The sequence below is a fragment of the Xenia sp. Carnegie-2017 genome, unplaced genomic scaffold, assembly GCF_021976095.1.
Source record: "Xenia sp. Carnegie-2017 unplaced genomic scaffold, XeniaSp_v1 HiC_scaffold_3, whole genome shotgun sequence".
Lineage (NCBI taxonomy): Eukaryota > Metazoa > Cnidaria > Anthozoa > Malacalcyonacea > Xeniidae > Xenia > Xenia sp. Carnegie-2017.
Genome location: NW_025813493.1, coordinates 2858955 through 2864954, shown reverse-complemented (window position 1 = coordinate 2864954; position 6000 = coordinate 2858955). Strand labels below are relative to the sequence as shown.

The window sequence follows — 6000 nt, the reverse complement described above, 5'->3', positions numbered from 1 at the left end:
CATTTATTATTTATTCGCCTGCGGCACCGGCTTCCCTATGCCCGCCTGCTAGGGTAGAGATCCCATCGGCCGCGAACCAGCGATTCGTGTCCAGCGGGCTCAATGATGTCTTGTTGACATGCTCGCCGAAGATATGATGCCCACGGCTGCGCAGCATATCCATACCGTTGCGGAAGCCCTTTGCCTCAAATAGCGCCTGTTTTTACTGGGCATGACTGATATGCTTTTTCACGACGCCTTTTCAACACCTTTGGCTTTGCGCTCCTCCAGACCATCGGCTTTCAGGATAGAGTACATCTTGGGCCTGAGCCCCACAAACTCAGCGGTAGGCGTCCCAGCGCACTCGTCCTTCATTCCCCCACCACTTTCTTGTTGGCTGTGCTGAACAGCGGTTGGTCTTTGGGGTAGTTGCTGGTGTCGTATTGACCAGCGTTGCGTCTCATGTCGGCGTACAGGTGCTCAGTCTGGATCTCCAGCACAAGGCTGTCGGTGTCGGTGTAGAGGAGCTCTGCTGACGACCTGTACAGCACCTTGAGATAGTTGTAGTACCAGACAGACTGCTTTTATTCATGTGAACGGCTGCGAGGTCTCTCGCATCGCCAAAGGTAAGAGGCCGATTGTATGTCGGGTTGGCGATAAGTTTGCGGAGTCTCTCGGTCTAGCTTGGCAGGAGAAGCTTCACATCGACACGCTTTTGGAGGTTCACCATCGTCTTGCCAAAGACGCTGTTGTTCAGCAGCTTGTAGAGGTTGACCTGAAAGTCACTCTATGCCTTCTTCCGGAGTTCGGTATTTTTCCGGATGTAGAGCTCCATTCATGGGCTTTGGTCGAAGCAGAGCGCTCTGTGGATATTTTTCAGGCGCATGCCAAGCAGCAGATAGAGCTGCAGATTCCGATAGTGCAAGACGTATCGGGCCTTGTCGCGCAGATTGGGGACCAGCTTTTCGACCTCGTGAGACGCACCCCCATACATCTTTTTGAAGAGAATTTGCTGGTAATCCGACATCAAAGCGTTGTCGACCTTCAGGCGTCCTGGCGCTAATGGATATGCATTGTGCTCGTCGTGCAGCTCTTCTGGATACTCCAGATCGACTTTGAGAATGTAGCCCTTCTCTGCATGTACAGGCTGGTTCAGGGCCGTCTTCACATCCTCTTGGAGGACTCACTCGAACGCGCCTTTTAGGAGCGGCTGCGACATCGCCCAGCCGTACAGGTTGTTAGCGTCGTAGTACTGGATCCATCTTTGGAGCTTCCCCGGATCGTAGTCTGGCACCTTGGAATTGTTGGCCTTGGCGAAGCGCCTGCTGGCCATGCTGATGCCACCCCGCAGGCCCTTCTAGATGAAGAGATGCATTCAATGTCGGTGAGCAGCTCGAGCTCCAGCCCTGTGTGCTTGAGGAGAGCGTCCCAGCTTAGGCCCGGGCTTGTGTAATAGTGGGCCGTGTCTAGCCGGTATTGCTCGAGGCACAGCTTTCGGAAGTTGTCGAAAACGTCAGCGAGGAGGAGGACATAGGTCCGAAGGTAGAGGACGTGGTAGTCGACGAGGGTTGTGCAGACGAAGGTGTCCCAGACCCTTTTTTTTTTGGCGTAGTCACCGTCGGTGATGCCTTCGCCGGAGAGCTTGTTGTAGAAAGCCTCCTTTGGCAGGAGGCTCTCCTCGTCCAATCGGAGCAGCTGTCCATATACTCGTAGGGGTAGATACCCTTCCGGAGCAAGAGGGTAAGCCTCTGGAGGGTCGGCTCCTAGTCTGCTGTGATGCGCATGTCTTGCGGGTCACTGGCTTTCACCAGTCCATCCAGGCATGAGAGCATGAACTGGGCGCTGTCGATGAATCGGAGCTGGCCGATGCTGAACGAGATGTATTTCTCGGCGTTGTTGGGGATACAGGTGACCTTCCCTTCAGTCTCTGTGCTAGTCTGCATAATGAGATGGCTGACGCAGCCCCAAAGGTTGTGAAAGACAAGCGTTATGGTTGTCGTCTTCGGGCTGAGTCGCAACTTCAAGTTGCACTTATTGTTGGCCGCACCTCTGTACTTGCCAGTTATGTGGCAGTGGTCTCGCACGTAATTGCCTTCGAGGGGCTTGCAGCAGACGTGGCAATTTGTGGCTTTCTTGTGACTCCCCCAGTCCTTTCCTGTCATATGCAACTGATGGCAACTGATGGTAACGGGCGGCCGTTCGTGTGCTGTTATTGGATTTCAAGAAAGCTTTGATCTGATTGATCATAACTTATTGTTTAAAACTACTTTCATTATATATATCGAAATGTTTTACACTGGATTATGGATTTCCTTTTAGGAAACAAAGAGTAAAGCTGAAATTCGATTGCTTTTCAGAGTGGCAACTAATTTGATTTCCGCCAGCAATAAGCGTTTTCCTCCGCGTTTCTAAGATTACAAGTAGAATACGCCATGTTGATATATGTTCAACTTTTACGTCACAAGTCATTAGCATACCGATCAAAAAGTTCGCAAAAAAATACTGAAAATCGTGACTTTGAACGTCCGTAAAATCACTTCACCAATCCATTTTCAATTATAACTGCAGATTTAAAATCACTGAAACAAGGTCTTTCAATTTAGCTAATAAAAAAGTGGGGCTAAAATTGTAATATAAACACTTTAAAAATAGACTCAATAAACTGAATAAACTAAGAAAATATATGTTTAATGTCTGAATTTCAAGATTTTTATCGAATTCTGACCGTTTCCTTGCCACATTGGATACCCCATGGATCTGCCCTGTATAATACGTATTTACCGACTGGAGGTCCGTATACGGAAAAATATTTTCACAAGGTCTGCAACTTATGTTGACTAAATTTGATGCTTTTCACCAAACTTCGCTTTGTCTGGACAGTAAAATGGAATCTTGCATCGACATCTTTCATCTGAATACACCTTGCTTACTCGTTAAACAATTTACATCGCTTTCAAATCAATTTTATAAAATTTGAATTTCACTTCGTAAACAAATACATTGCAAAAATATGTTGAGACTAAATTGGATTTTCTACAAACTTTGCTTCGTCTGGATAGTAAAGTTCACTCTGGCTATGATAAATATCATTTTAAAATATTCTGCCTACTCGTTCAACAATTTACATCGCTCAAGTTTGTATCCAATGGAGCATAGGCATTCGTAGGAGCCTGGGATATTTATGCATGAGTGATATTTGCCACAAGGAGAAGACTGACATTCGCCGATATCTAATGTTTCACAATAAAGTTGTTTGAAAATGTGTACCATAAATTAAGCAATTTTATGTCTAATTTAAAGATGTGTAATACATAAATATAAAATTTTTGTTTAATTTTTTACGTTTGAATATTTCTTAATTGATTTTACGACAATGTAAAAAAATAGTTGTCCTAAAATTATAATACATGTATTTGATATGAACAAATCAACAAGTAAAACGTCAAATAAATTCTGTAACAAATGAGAGTATAGTGAGATCTTTGATTTTTAGGACTGTATGGCATTAATCAATTAAATTCACATGAAATGCTTACTTTAAACAAGCTTAAGTCAGTTTTAATGTAACATAAACCACTAATTGTTATTTATTCACTTAATCAGCAGAGACTTTCGAGAAACGCCCTTCTTGAATTAGCTAATAATTTGTGCATTTGAACACAAGACCTTGTCAAGCATTTCCCATATTTTAATATTTCAAGCAGTTTTCAAAGAATTTTCATGAAGTCACGTAAGCTTGCAACATAAGTTAAAATATCTAGAAAGACCAACTTACCGATACAATTCTTTTTGGATTTGTCAAGAATGTATCCAAAGGAGCATAGGCATTCGTAGGAGCCTGGGATATTTATGCATGAGTGATCTTTGCCACAAGGAGAAGACTGACATTCGCCGATATCTAATGTTTCACAATAAAAATGTTTGAAAATGTGTACCATAATTTAATAATTTTATTTTATGTCTAATTTAATGATGTGTAATAAATAAATATGAAATTTTTTGTTTAATTTATTACTTTTGAATATTTCTTAATTGATTTTACGAGAAAGTAAAAACATAATTGTCCTAAAATTTTCAAAGTATTTTCATGAAGTCACGTTAGCTTGCAACATAAGTTAAAAGATCTAGAATGACCAACTTACTGATTTAAATCAAACCTAGTTCTTACATAGCTAATAGGACTATGAATTATGAAATGTGACGTGTACCTACGACGGTTGCTATTTTGAATTATTTTCATCATTAATAAAAAACCCGAAAAACTACTTAGCCATTTAAAGCAATGAGTTTAACTTTTGAAAAATTCACACAACAAGGGCATATCAATTATCTCATCCTGTCGTTGCAAGTGTCGGAAATTTTGAGTTTGTTAATTCAAGATGTTGGATTATCTTTGCAAAAGAAAATGCATCGACTAACTAAATTATATGAAATTAAAGCATATCATCTACACCAAACAAGCTGGACGGTTAGCCCGCAATAAATCCTTTAAAAAATTTTTTTACAAGAAATGGAAAAATCATATTTGATCCAAGCATGTCGTCATAGATATGCATATCTTGGTATGAAAAGCATAGGTATTTGGAGACGTTGCATCTTGCCGTAAAATTTTAAAAAAATATTATTCAATCAAGCCTTATTCATTGCTCCATCAAGCAGTGTTCATTTTCAAATTTATTGTTTTCTAAGTAAATCAACACAGAAAAACCAACAAAACAAGACTAAATACAAGCAGGTTGGCTACAACCAGGTACAAAACTAGAACGATGATTGGAGGGGGGGGGTGAATATTTATATATGTGCGAATATTTATGTTTTGTGACGTAATGTGCTCAGCAGTAGGGCGTAACGGACAAAAAAGTTATGTAAATAGGAATGGCTAAGAAGGTATGGCATTTTCATTATTGCCTAAAAGCAGGTCTTTTGAATTTATATAAGTTTGGGGAAGCTTTATCTAAGGTTCCGTTTTTGACACATTTACTCGGGTAAACCTATTACTAAACATAACTCTCAATTATTTTTGATATTTAAGTGACCATTCCCTGCATACCAGTCCTTTATTGACTTGACATCTTTAAGTATGAACCAAGATATACTTGCATTTTTTCAGATTGGCCAAATTGGGTACCACATTAATATTAGTTGAATATGTTAAACTATTTTTGGCGATAAGAGAATTATTTGTCTTCTAGCCATTAACACTTCACCTTGGGCCATTGATTGAATCACTCTTAGTTGCATAAAAAGTTCAGAATTCCCTTTTTGTGTTAAACAATCTGCTACATGGTCAAATGAGTTCTCTAGTGCTAACATTTTTTGGCAGTAAAACAATAACTAAAGAATGCACCAATTTTACTACAAAATGGTACATTTATGTAAAGTGCCTAAAGTATTGATAATTATAGAAACTACTCACAATTTAAATTACGTCTCTCACGTTGACAGATAAAGTTAAGTTGATGCCCACAACTAATGTCCATCCACCTGTATATATGAATTGAAATTGAAACGCAGTCCTCTAAAACACCAGGTTCTCTCCAATGCCATGATGTGAAATTGGGCTTTCCATTTTGAACTGTGTAAAATTGATTGTCGCTTTTATTGCGATACAAACCAATAAATAGATTGTCATAGTGTTCCTTCATGATGATAATGGAAATGGCATTATTCTCAGCACTATTTTTTGGAACAGCAAGATCTCCTCCCATCTGTTGACAAAGTTTTCTTCCTTTATTCCATGTTGCTACTTTTGCACTGAAGAAATAACAAGATGATTCTAAATGCAACCAATAAGAAGGACAGCTTGCTAGACGAATGAAAAAATAAATAAGACAACAATAATAAGTAATTGTTTTCAGAATGATTTGTACGAATAGAATAAAATATTTAATATGCACTTTTTAACTGTTAAAGCTGATTAAAAATGCTTAAACAGGCAGGATTGTGTTTTGCAGACAGACGTTGTTTAAAACAAGTCTTTCAATACCTAAAGGGTTTTTAAAGAATGAGGAGGCTCTTTCA

General features: G+C 39.7%; 1 long non-coding RNA gene across 1 annotated transcript in view; it reads right to left on the bottom strand.

Moving 5' to 3' along the window:
• Nucleotides 1-5764: 5764 nt before the first annotated feature.
• Nucleotides 5765-6000, bottom strand: part of LOC124454244 — a 39085-nt gene continuing 38849 nt past the window's right edge. Inside the window, exon 3 of the long non-coding RNA XR_006951362.1 lies at nucleotides 5765-5785. This is a non-coding gene — a long non-coding RNA (uncharacterized LOC124454244). The remainder of the gene's footprint in view (nucleotides 5786-6000) is intronic.